We start from the raw sequence: 14,307 nt of genomic DNA, 5'->3' as shown, positions 1-14,307 counted from the left end.
ATTTGGTATCAAAGTTGATGTCCTTTCCATCATTGCAAGCAGCCTCCTGACATTAACACAGGCAGTCAGGTTGGTTAAATTAGAAATGTAGAGTGACCTTAAGACCAATGGCAACACTATGGAATGTGAACAGCAAGACAGGCCATCTGGCATATATTACGAGTTTATAAAGGAAAAAGAATCAAGAAAGCTAAAAAGATTTTTTAAAATTCATTTTCAAAAGAAACATAATACAATTGATAAAAATCTCTTCAAATATATTTTTCAAAGGAGGCCTTCCACAGTGATCTCATTTCCACTCACAAATACTAAAAGAGAGAAAGCTGAAAAATATTACTTTAAAAAGTGAGTTTTTAAAAATTGCATATTCATGTCAACTTAACCATGAACAAATGAGTATGATGACTGTTACCCATAAGATGAAGATGAAACAGTAAAACTTCTACACCAGAAGGAGAGAGTGAATGTTGGTATTTTTCTTGAAAATCCAGATGTACTAATCACAAATCATCAGGGCCTGTTATACCTCTGATGTGCATTCAGGGAATCCTCAGAAGCTACACTGGAGTAATTTTTATTTTAAAAAAAGACAGGAGGACAGAAGAAGCAGGTTCCTAATGAAAAGGGAAACCAGCTGGACATTTTTCACAATGACTGATGAGGGTTGCTGAACCTTTCCTGAAAAGGCCAGGAAGTTATTCACAAAACCAGACAAAAAAGTACAGAATTCTAAAATCAAGGTGATAACAAGATAAAGATTCACTACAGAGATTAATGGGTGATTCCAAATTTTAGGCAAACAGATTTTTCAAAGACTGATAAAAAAGAAAATGATAGGTAAAAAAACCAAGTCCAGGTCTTCTGAATTATTTAAACCTGTTTATTAGTCCTTATGTCTGTAAAGGCTAATTTTGTTTCCTAATATTGTTTCCAACATTTTGGCAATATGACCAATTAACCCCCTTTTATCCATGCTATTTTCTGTTAACATAATTAGTTTCTTTTTTCATTCACCAATTGTTGAAATATTATACATATCTATGGATTTATATCTGTTCTCATCCCCCCCCACACACTGTCCCATTTACACTCTTCTACTTATTAACCTGTGTACATTCTCCAAAAGCCACGTGCTGCCTGAAAAACAAAATGACTTTAAAAGAAAAATCAAAAGTACCAGAAATTTTCCTGCCACTAAACCTGAAAGAGAGAACTTCATTCATTCCCCAGAGGAGGGGAAATCCATCTAATAAGAAGTAAGGAATTTCCACAAGTAGGAAGCAATTAACATGGTCAATGCAGCAGAGGCATCAAAGAGGAGTCCTGAAATCATGCTCTGAACTCTCCAGGAGTAAAGAGAAGGGGCACAAGTGGAATTATGATGGGTCGATAGGACAAGGGGTGATGTGAAAGTGTAGAGAGAGACTGTAGATAATTAGTGCAAATGGAGACAACAGCTGACTTGAAAAAAGAGGAGTAATGAAGGGAAAGATGTTTTTTTCATACTCAGAGGCAAGATTCTAGGCAAGGGAATTGGCCTATGGAAAAGGAAGTAGTTAAAGGTACAGGCAGGGGGGAGGGTGAGGAGAGGAAGGAAGGAGAGAAGAAAAGAGACAGGAAGGACAGGAGAAAGGACAGAATTTAGTGAGAAAGCAAAGTTGCTGGGGAGAGGGAGAGGGATGGCATAGAACAAACAGGTAGGGGATTTGTTCCCAAAATGTCACCTTTCATTTGAACATAACTGCCATCTCCATTTTCTGCAGAAAAGATTCCTGAAGGATAATGCTCCATCAGATTGATTTTGTAAAGGTCTTGGAGAGGGGAAAATCATCTCTTCAACTCTTTTCTTATTCGAATTCAGCTTATTAGAGGCAGAAAGTTCTGCTTAAAGCTTCCCCACTCCTTCCGGTGCCTGGAGTAGGGAGGAATGTTTGAGGGGGGAGCTCTTTCCTCTCAACCATCATCCACCAAGAGTTTGTTTTCAGTAGGGAGGAGGATCACCGTGTCTTAAAAGCAAGAGTAAGTGGGCAGTTTCTTCTTTTGCCTGTTGAGTATAGGCATAGAGGGACCTCTTTTTGCTTCTCCTTGAGCATCCAGCTTTCCTCAGTAAGCACCCAGGGCAGACCTAGGTGGGGCAGTCTGCGATGTTGCTAACTCTACCTCTCTTTCTCACTAACCCAGCTCTGTTCAAGCTATTTAGGTAAACACATCCGAAGCCTGTTCAGAGGACTTAGTCTTTTAGATTTAGAGTGAGTTTTAAGGAAACAAAAATGAAACAATGACAACAGCAACAAAAACTCACCTGGGACTGACAACCCACAGCAAATAAGAACAACATCACAAAAACTTAAATAATATCTAATTTTCTCAAGTGACGGAAAGAACATAGTTTGGATCAGTAAAGTCAGCCTGTTATGTTCTTCTGGCACTTGTGACAGTGCTTCCGTGTGGAACACATCGCCGTGGGCTCCAGTTTCACCAACAAAAGTCCCACCTATTTCTTTTCTATGAAAGAAAGCATATAGGTCTAAAAGTGAATGAGAATGATAGCATTGGGGGTATAATCCTGGACCTAAAAAAAAGCTATCCTAAAGAGGAAACTGTTGTCAGCTTTTAGTTCAATTTCATTAATGAATAGTTCCTAATACCGCTCACAGCTAACTTACATGTGTCTGACAGCCTGATGGAGAACCACTAGTCTGAACTTGCTGGCTCTGTCCCAAGCCTGGTTGAGTATGGTCTCTCCCATCTTTAACAATCACTGACTTGAATGGGATGAGAGAGACTGTTCAGTCAGCAATAACATCAAGTTAAACAAGAATAGTAGCACTCTCAAAGAGAAAATGTAACTAAAAATTGTCCTGATTAATTTAAAAAAGCAACTCAGCAAAACAAGATGAATTTCAATAAATGTAAACATTCTTAGATATGAAAACTACACAATAACGAAACAGAGAAATAACAGTGAATAGTATCAGCTAAAATTTCCGAGTGCCTACAGTGGGCTAGGAGCTGTGCTAAGAATTCCATATGTTATTAGTCATGGCACCTGATCATATGTCAATATTGCATTTGGCATGACCCAAGTTACACATTTATTTGTGAAATACCACAATTTCTTTTCAGGAGGCTCAATTCATCATAAAAAATCTATGTTATCAATGAATTACTTGGTTTTGAGCAAATAAATTATCTCATTGTCATTCAAGTTTTAGCAAGAGGCATACAATAGTGATTATTTCAAGTTTCAACCCTTCACCCACATCTCCATGCCATATTTCAGTGCTGTAGAAGAATAACAGATAGTTGTCAGGCAATGGTTATCTACAGTCTAAATATCCAGAGTAAAGAATGCAATTTGGAAAAAAAAAAAGAAGAAGAGGAAGAGGAAGAGGAAGAGGAAGAGGAAGAGGAAGAGGAAGAGGAAGAAGAAGAAGAAGAAGAAGAAGAAGAAGAAGAAGATACAATTTCGTAGTTGAGAGAGCTAAATGGTATTTGTAAAGATTATTGCCATAGCTTTCTTACAACTCACAATTTTTTTTTGCTCTTTATTTGTAACACAAACCATAGCTCTTTGAATAATGATTTTAGGGTAGTTCTATGTATCTAAGTATGCCTTTTTTCCACAAGCATTCATTCTCCTTCCTCATCGGGGAGCCAGATAGTTAAGTAAATATCTACTAAGAGGTCCATAATGGTTCCTTGGTGGTATTTAAGTGGATTTTAAATAGATAAAATAAAATGGGAAAATGAAACTTGGAAAAGGATTAATGAAATATTTCAGGCATTGCTTTCAATTAATTGTAACATTTTCTCAACTGATTCACCTGCCTAGAAAGTTAGAAAATGGAGCCAGATAGGAAGATATGTTGTATGTGGGCTATTACTTATGAATAAATATTAAAGTACTATATTAAAATATATATAGCATTCATTTTTTGTTGTAAATTGTATTTCTTTATTCTGTCAGGAAACCACAATACTGATGAAAGGTATGATATTTGGAAAGATAATCCAGTGAATATGATTTCTTACTCCTTATTGACAAGGACAAACATTCTCTAAACCCTCTGCTCTCTCTCTTGACTTGCTAGGACTGCCATTCTTGTGGCTTCAAATGGGCGATGGTTTGTGAATTGCCATTTCCAGACTTTACCTCCCATTATCTAACAGATCTTAAATCTGTATCTACTTAAATACCTTTCTAAAAACCAAGTTTAAACAGACTAAAATACCAAACTCAAATTCCTCCTCCTGTCAAACAACTCCCAAATTCTATGTAGGAATTAATCAAACCTTCCTATTACTTATGTTCATGATCTTGATGCCATTATCATTATCACTTTCCTTAATGGACAATAAACCATTAAGTCCTCTATTCCTTTGAAGAATCTCTTGAAATTTCCCTTTCTTATTTTTGTATACTACTTCCAGATTCATTTTCTCTCTTGAATGAACTGCTTGAGTAGTCTTCCTCAAGTTCCATTTTGCTCCTACTCACAGATTCTGCAAAAGGGCTCGCATTCCCCACCCTATCAAATACATATATAGCTACCCAGTTCCAGGCTATTTCTTCAACAAATTCTGCCATTCACTAATCTTTTCCTCTTAATTTATAACATAGCCCATTTCCCAAGTCAGGTATATCTATCTCAAATTTTTAGAACATAATTTTGTCATTTTAATCTCCATTCCATATGCCATTTTTTTCACTCAAAATTATCTGCCCTCTTTCCCTTTCCATTAATTTTTAGTTCTTTCAAAATTCAACTGAAATGTACTAAACTCCAGGAAGCCTTTCAGGCTAAGAACTCTCACCAGTAACTTATAAAAAGTGGGTCCTTATATAGGCAAGAGAAACTTTGTTTAATAGCTGCAGCTCAACTACTGGGAGGAAGTTCAAGAAATGTCTGCTTTAGAAATAGGACATGAAATGGAGGCATGTCCCAAAGCCCCAGTTGGAAAGCCCTGATGATTATGACATCTCTGGGATAAATGAACAAGTACTTATAGGAAATGTGTTCTATGCCATACACCATGCCAAGTGCTATGATCCCGACCTGAAATCAAGTCGGTCTGGTCATCAGTGATGATGGTAATAATAAGTGACATTTTTGAGCATTACATGAACTCTTTTAAGCTCTTTATATGTGTTAACTCATATGATACTCACAACAACTCCATGTGGTAGGCAGAGAAGGTAACTACTTGACATGGCATTTACAAAGCCCTGTGTAAGTTGCAACAGTATTCTGTTCCACAAGCTGAATTCTATTTGAACATAAATTCATTTCCTTGAAATTGCTCAAATTATTCCTTTTGTAATATAACAAATACCTTCAAATATAAGTAAAAAGTGTAGAAATATAGATTAATAATGCAAGTAAGGATGACATTTACCTAAAAATATTAAATATAAATATTTTTATTTTGAAGAATAAAGCTCTAGTCTGTTATCAGCTATGTGTGAAAGAATGAAAGTGGACTACTTTCTAACACTATACACAAAAATAAATTCAAAATGGATTACAAACCTAAATGTGAGACATGAAACCATAGAAATCCTGGAAGAAAACAGGCAGCAATTGCTCTGATATCAGCTATAGTGTTTTTCTAGATATATCTCCTAAGGCAAGGGCAACAAAAGCAAAAAGACAACATACTGAATGGTAGCAAATATTTGCAAATGACATAGCTGATAATATGTTAATATACAAAACATTTAAATAATGTATACAACTTACCACCAAAAAAAAAACCCCTAAACAATCCAATTAAAAAGGGGCAGAGGATATGAGTATATATTTTTCCAAAAAAGACATACAGACACATACATGAAAGGATCCTCAACATCACTAATCATCAGGGAAATGCAAATCAAAACCCATAGTGTGATATCAACTCATGCCTGTTATAATGGCTAAAATCAAGAAGACAAGAAACAACAGGTGTTTGCAAGTATGTCAAGAAAAAGAAACCCTTGCACACTGTTGGTGGGAATGTAAATTGGTATGACCACTGTGGAAAGCAGTATGGAGGTTCCTCAAAAAAATTAAAAATAAAAAATACCATATGATCCAATAATCCCCTATTGGCTATTTACCCAGGGAAAATGAAAACACTAACTTAAAAAGACATATGCATCCTATGGTTATTGTAGCATTGTTTACAATAGCCAAGACATGGAAGCAACATAAGAGTCTATCAATAGATGAGTGGATAATGAAAATATGGTGTGTGTGTGTGTGTGTGTGTGTGCATAGTGGTATATATACACACACATAGAATATTACACAGCCATAAAAGTGATGAGATTGTGCCATTTGAGACAACATGGATGAACCTAGAGGGTATTATGCTAAGTGAAATAAGTCAGACTGAGACAGACAAATACCATATATTTCCGCTAATAAACAGAATCTAAGAAAATGAATAAACAAACAAAAATCAGAATCAGAACTATAAATACAAAGAACAAACCAATAGTTGCCAGAAGGGAGGGCAGTTGAGTGTTGGGCAAAATGGATGAGGGAAGAAGGAAATACAGGCCTCCAGTTATGGAATGAGTAAGTCATGGGAATAAAAAGCATAAGGAATACAGTCACTGATATTGTAATAGGAATGCAATGGGACAGATGGTAGCTATATTTGTGGTGAACATCACTTAATGTATAAACTTGTCAAATCTCTAAGTTGTACACCTGAAACTAATCTAACACTGTGTGCCAAACCTGCTCAAATAAAAAAAAAATTAAAAACAAAACAAAACTCTATTATACTTTTAATGTATATGTATTCTATAATGTCACTTTGTGTTCTCAAAAGTCATAGAATGATTTTAATTACATTATCATATATAACTAATGTTCAATGTTCACCTTGCTCTTCAGCATCACTTCCACAGTTTCAGCCAGTCACTCCTAGGGTTCACTTGATATATACCTCTTATTTACAGATCCATGAATATTAAAAAAAAATAGAGATTTTCAAACTCTAAGACTGAAATTTGTCATCCCTTCTATCCAAGTCCCCAACTTCTATAGTATTCATGTTTCTGCTGTAGGAAACCTAAAGTCACAGAGAATTCACTAGTCTTGTGATAGCTAATTCTGTTCAAGGTTTCTGACTGCTGGACATTTTTAAATGTCTACTGATATCTACCTTAATGTAACTTCCACACATCAGTCCTATCTCAGCCCTTAAAAAGCTGTATAGAACATATGCTGCCTTTTACAGAGACAATCTCCCCATATATTTGAATTCAGTGATCTTGTGTTCCCTTTACCTTCACTTCACTTCTCTTTCTCATTAGCCCCTCAGTCATTTCTCATTAGGCATGTATTCTGTAGTTGCTGCACTTCTTTTGGTTAACAACTCTCTTAAAAGTCAACTCCATCTGTTGTGCAGTATTTTCACTCTAGATCCACAGGAAGGAATACAAACTCTAATGGCCTCTCTAGTAGCCAGGTCATATAAAAAGGCCAACTGACAGAAGTGATATTCAAGGGAAATCATCTATGAGTGGCTTCCAAACATGGTCATGTATTAGAATTATCTAAAAGAAGTTTTTAAAGGGACAAAGTTCTTCGGTGCTGGCCCAGACTTACAGAGCTGCAGTTTGGGTCCAGGCATTTTCAAATGATTTATTTCCCTGGGTGGTTCTAATATGTCCAGATAGGTGTTTGGGAAGTGAAGTAATGATGAAGAATGAGCCATTCATTCATTCCACAGGACAGTCTGAGTCCTTTCCTTTGAGGAAGCTAAATAAACCACAAGAAGTCTCAATAACGTGGACCACATTATCATAGTCCCTCGTAAAACAGCTCTTCCTTACTGCATTTTAATGTTATGCCTTCAGCTTTTATGACCGGTTGATACAAGAAACAGCTGTATGAAGTCGGTATCTGCCTTTACTAGAAATTACTGGTGAAGTCACTGTCTATTACATCATCTTGAGTCCTTTCTATAAAACTCCACATCCATCCCACAATTTTTGTTTTCAAAATTTAGCACCAAGGAAAATGTCATTCTTTGTTTGTTCCAAACACCTACCATGATTTCTTTTTGTCAAGGTTCCAAGGAAGTTCAGAGAAAAACTTAAAGCTTGTCATAACAATGCTGTTGATATGGTAAGTATGTTTACAATATCACCTCTTTCTTGGTTATAAGTTTAAATTTCTATTTTACTAATGTTTTATGTTGAAATCCTTTTGAGAAAAGCAAAGTATAATCATAGAAAGAAAAAGGTTAAAGACTTAACCTTAAAGTCTTAAAAGACTTATAAGAAAAAATTAAAAGACTCAATTTTTCTTAAGTTTAAAGAAGCTAGGGGCGCCTGGGTGGCGCAGTCGGTTAAGCGTCTGACTTCAGCCAGGTCACGATCTCGCACTCCGTGAGTTCGAACCCCGCGTCAGGCTCTGGGCTGATGGCTCAGAGCCTGGAGCCTGTTTCCGATTCTGTGTCTCCCTCTCTCTCTGCCCCTCCCCCGTTCAAGCTCTGTCTCTCTCTGTCCCAAAAATAAATAAACGTTGAAAAAAAAATTTAAAGAAGCTAATATGCTTTACAGGGTATACCCTGGCATATATGTGTATATACACACATTTACATATATATATACTTATATATGTGTATGTGTGTGTGTGTGTGTGTGTGTGTGTATTCACATTTCAATAGGATATATTTTCAATTGGCTACTGCTTATTCTAAAAGCATTAGTACTTTTTCTGAACATAGGCAACTACCTCACATTATGGTACACTGAATAAATATATCACACAACTCTTAGAAAGTTCATCTGCCAAGTGACAAACAGTTTAAGGGTACATATTTTATCCATTCCCATATATTAATTTCACAGAGAGATGACCCACACGACGTACTTAATAAATTATTTCATGACTAACCATCCAATATAAACTCATTAAAGGCACAGATTTTGACTTAAACTAATAATTCTTAGTGCAAAAAAGCCTAGAGTTTTTGATTGTTGATTGGTTGGTTTTTTGCGCTGGTAACAATGAATATATTTATGTAAATTTTAAGAGAAATAACCAAAAAGGCATAGAAATCCTAATGTACTTCTCTGAAATCCCCAAGTTAGATGTATGAGGAATCAAAACGTAATCACTGCAGTAGATAGGCTATAACTGTCACCCTCAGAGTAAAGAGGAAATACAATAAAGTCAATATATTCATTGTTCATAAACACATTTTATATATTTCTTTTTCTAGGGAATAACTGTACAGTTATTTTGCCTACAGAGAAATTACAAGAGGTAATGAGACATTTTCTCTAAAACCACAGTTACCTTATTAAAATTTTTTCTATTTTTTCTCTTATATATGAAATTAAGTAGTAAATCAACTAAAAAGATGTGACATTGACAAGACTGTCTTAGTCTATTCAAATTACCCATAATTTTATTGCTGTTTAACTGAAAATGACCTCATTACTTTGAAAATAATATTTTAGGTTTTGACACTGCACAGTTAAAACTTATTTATCCTTCACCAATGATAAAAATTTAAATATTTTGCTTCATCAAAAGAGAAAAATATTCCCCCAAAGGACACTATTAAAATCATAAATATGCAGGTCACATTGATACATTGATAGAAAATATTTACATTATATATCTTATACGTGCAATACATATATGTACATATACAGGGTTTAAATCCAGAATATATAAAGAATTCTTATAAATCAATGAAAAAGCAACTTATCCTAAGAACCAAAGATCTATTTGTAGGTATTTACTCAGGAAAAGTGAAAACTTATGTCTACAAAATGACTTTTACAAGAATATTCACAGTAGCCTTATTTGTAATCTAAACTGGAAACAACCCATGTGTTTGAAAAGAACATTCATACAACAGAATGTACTCCTGATGTGTGCAAAAGTGTGAGGGAATGAATGAATCTCAAAAATATTTTGTTGGGCAAAGAAATCAGACATAGATTTCTTATTGCATGATTCAATTTTTATAAAGTTCAAAAAGAGGTAAAAGTAATTAATCAATGGTGACAAAACTCAGAAAGTAGTTGCCTCTGGGTGGGGAGGGAGTGGGGGGATAATGGGAATGTTTATGTTTTATACCTTGTTTTAAGTTGTGGTGACATGGGTATATACAATTGTCAGTATTCATCAAGCTGAACACTTCAGATTTATACATTGTATTGTATGTAAATTGTATCCTAATAAAAAGTAAAAAATAAATAGGAAAAATAACTGATAGTTCAAAGAAAGAAGGCACAAGTCTCATACTTTAAGAATATGCCATCTTTCACTCAAGTAGAATATAATTTAATGTGCTTTGAAAAACAATAATTCCAATAAACCACTATGGAAGTCAAACAATTAATACATCTTTTCAGGGTAAACAATTTATTCCTTTATACCTTGTCAGAATCAAAAGGATAAATATAAACACCATTAAAGCTAAGAAATTTGTTTTTGTAGGAATATTTTTCATCAAGTTGAATGATTGCATATACATATAGAACTTAAAGGAGCTTGTAAAATAGAGTTCAGGAAAAGGACAAACCATAGTGCCATATGTTTAAAACATTACCTGTCATAAATTATATGTAGATTATTTAAAAAGTAAATTTGCTTCCACTATTTCACACAAAATATTACTTAAGAACAGTACCAGCATTTATGGCTGGAAAAAATCCTACAACTGGTATTTTGAAAGACTGTCTACATTTTATGTAGAACTGAAAATATAACTTATGCCATATGCCTTATGACATTTATTTTCTAAGAAATTCTGAGCATTAGTTGCAATTTCTAAGAGATATATCCTACATCAAAAAGCTTTAAAAGTTACTTTTATTAGAAAATACTGAAAAATGCAGAAAGTCATGAAAATCGCATCAATTCTTATTTTTTAAAAAAATACATAATTAAGTGAAAGTCAGCCATCGCAATATCCCAAAATGTCTATATCTTCTATAGGCATAAACAGTTTAAGACACTAAAGGCAATGTTGTAAAAAGTGTAGTGCTGTGACTTCACTCTATTTGGTTGAGGAGAAGCATGAATACAGTTTCAAAGCTGCAATTCTATATCTTTATTAGAGCTACTGCAACCCAATGATCTCAATAGAAGAGCAGGTGCAGCTACTTTGGCTTTCTTCCTCATTGAAAACTCAGCCCTAAAAGGTTTGAGAATCCGGAATAGTCAGCTTGAAGTCACTAAACTATTTCAATGTACCTTTATTCTAGGAAGTAAGTATGTTTTTATATTTAGGGAAAAAACTGACTTTGAAAGGAAAAAGAATAGTAGTAATGGAAGGGTATGAAATAATGGAAAAAATAATGAGAAATAAGTCAGAATGTTAACATGCTTTCATACACAATTTTACATCAGTGGATCCACTTCTCTGCCCTTAAAGTTCTTTTCTGCTCTGCAGTTGATTAAATTATTGTTCAAAAACATTCATTCCCTCACTCCTATACCACTTCTCCATTTCTTTTTACTGGTTTGAGCTATGCCACTTGCTTTAGCATCATGGTAACCAAAGTGTATTTCCTGCCTCTGCTTTTGGGCTTTGCCCTGTGACTTGCTTTGGCAATAGGATGTTAGCAGACTGAGATGTAACAAGGAAGGCCTTGAAATGTGATGCATTTGCACATTAGGGCTTGCTCTCTTGTATTACCATTACCATGAGACAAGCCTGAGACATATGAAACAAATCTGGACCCAACCTGTAGCTTGAGGTCAACCTCTTGTGAAGCGCAACCTAGGTCGTCACATCCACGCAGCCAACCTGAAGAAACAATAAACTCAGCCGACATTAGCTGGGACACTTCAGCTGTTTCAGAGATATCTGAGAGATACATGCTGATGCATTGAGATTTTTATGGCTAATTTCTCCGCTCACCTCCAGAATGACTGCTAGGCCCCACGGGAGATATTTATGTATACATTTTCAAGAAAAACTTCTTCTCCCACTGTGGCAGGTCCAACCTCTGCCTAGCATGTTTTCATGATACCCAAACTCCAGGTGTCCAGGTCTTTTCTACCAGGCACTTATCCTAGGCCTATTCTCTAAGGATAGGACCCCATCTTCCCCCATCAACTACTTATACACTATGATTTTCCAAGGTCCTCAAAATTTCCAGATTTGAGCTGAAGCTAATCCGTAATAGTATCAATGAGAACAATGAAAATCTCTGTGAAGGCCAGCACTTGGTTCATTTTATGCACTGATGTACCTCTAGTTCCTAGAAAATTATCTGGCACATAATAGGTACTCAATATACATTTACTGTATATATGAATAAATGTGTTGGAAATTAGATAAATGTGTTAGAAATAGATTATGGCTATATTGTGTAGGAACCTTTAGTATATTCACTCAAAGAACAGAGTAATTGGAGAATTTTGGAAGACAATGGAGAAGAAACTGGTAGCATCACAACACTTTTCCTGGAATTTTATAAATCATCCCATGTAGATTTCCCACCAACGCCACATAATAGTATATAACATCATACGTTATCATTACTCAGTGTAAGTCAGGGTCAGGAAATGATGGAGCTTCCATGTGACCACCAATCTGGACTTCATCTGATCTTACCCCACAAAACCTGAATGAAAAAAACATAGCAACTACACATTCAAATCCAATTGTCCATTTTTTACCTTATGAGGAAGCAAGAGTATTGTCTTAGAATTATGGTATGGTAGAGCAGCAGGACAAGGATCAGAGCTGAGTTTGAGGCTTGGTTTGACACTTACTGCCTAGAGAATGTTAGGTAAACAACCTTCTACTTCTCATTACGATGGAACACAGAGAGCATAATAACATACTTTTGGTCCTTATCTGAGAGAGTTCCTAGCAGTAACACATGAAGTAATGTGTATAAACTGCATTGAAGACACTCAAGCATTATCAAATTGTACAGTATTGTTTGAATAATATATTCTTTTACCTCACTTTTAATATCACATTGGAAATAGAGGCATTCCAAAATTATTTGTTGTAAGAATGCTGTTGAATATCATCATCATTACCAACATGGTAATGTGGTCAGTGACAGGTGGCTCTGAGGGCAAGGACACAAACAAATAACCTTCTGCCAATAGGGGATATATATATAACAGAAGAGACACATGTAAGCTGAATTATGACTGAAGTAGGAAACACGTCTCCATTTACCATGTTATCAATCCACTGAAAGAAACCATCTAAAAGGTCCATCACAAATCAGGATAAGGAGCAAAAAATACACAAACAGTGCCCTAATCTTCATATATGCTTATTTTGTTTTCTCATGTCTTCCAATCTTACCACAGTCAACTAATCAACAGTGTATTTGATTTTTTCATGCTGATTTTAAGAAAAAAATCAAATGTCAAGTTTCTTCATTGTACATATTATCTAGACTTCCGAGTTTCTTTGTAAAGGCAGTCCAATAAAATATGTAAACATGAAAAACAAGCATGCTTTAGGCATTCCTTACTTTTGAGTTTTATTTCTCTTTTTTTCCTTTTTTTTAAGAGGAAGTTTGTGTTATTTCATCACTTTGGATAAAAACGCATCAGACGATAGCACTTAAAAAAACTGGCTTTAAAGGCAGAAGCTGTCTTAGTAGGAAAGACATGTTTTTGGAGGAAAGCTTAGATAGCAAGTTTTTTTTTAAATAAATCTTGAAACTCTTGGACAAATCATAGTTCGCAAATATTCATATACAAATTATGGAAGGGGCTTCTGAAATTATTCTAATAAACTTGCAACTGCAGTTTTCCTCAGTTGTTTTTTCATTCACATTTTGACATACTATCACCAAAATTTTTCATTCACATTGTGACTTCACTATCACCAAAACCTAACAATAGACTCAAAAGTCCAAGTGTCCACTGTCAGGAGGCTAAACATTCAAAATCCAAGTTACTGGTTTCTCATTTCTAGGATGATTTTCTGGATTACAAATTCTTGACTAGTCTCCGATGTTCTTCCTACCTAGAGGTTTCCACCATAACCACTTCTTTGAGTTTTTTTCTTATATTAAGATACAATGTATATATAATAAAATTCACTCATTTAAAATGCACACCGGAGGAGAGGTAGATGGGGGGATGGGTGAAATAGGTGAAGGGGATTAAGAATACACTTATCTTGATTAACACTATGTAATATAATTACTGAATCACTATATTGTACCCCTGAAATTAATACAACACTGTATGTTAACTATACTAGAATAAAAATAAAATTAAAAAAAGTAAAATTATGCATATGTGGCTTATACACTGTTCCATTTAAATAATACATTTCACAATAAAACATCTT

The 14,307-nt window shown here is 34.8% G+C and overlaps 1 protein-coding gene across 24 annotated transcripts in view; it reads right to left on the bottom strand.

Annotated features, from left to right (window-relative positions):
- Positions 1 to 14,307, bottom strand: part of RIMS1 (regulating synaptic membrane exocytosis 1) — a 490,562-nt gene that overhangs the window by 416,887 nt on the left and 59,368 nt on the right. The gene's annotated exons all lie outside the window — the stretch shown is intronic.

Source organism: Felis catus, chromosome B2, assembly GCF_018350175.1.
Source record: "Felis catus isolate Fca126 chromosome B2, F.catus_Fca126_mat1.0, whole genome shotgun sequence".
NCBI classification, from domain to species: Eukaryota; Metazoa; Chordata; class Mammalia; order Carnivora; family Felidae; genus Felis; species Felis catus.
Note: the sequence above shows the minus strand (reverse complement) of the source record. Positions and strands in the feature narration are given on the sequence as shown.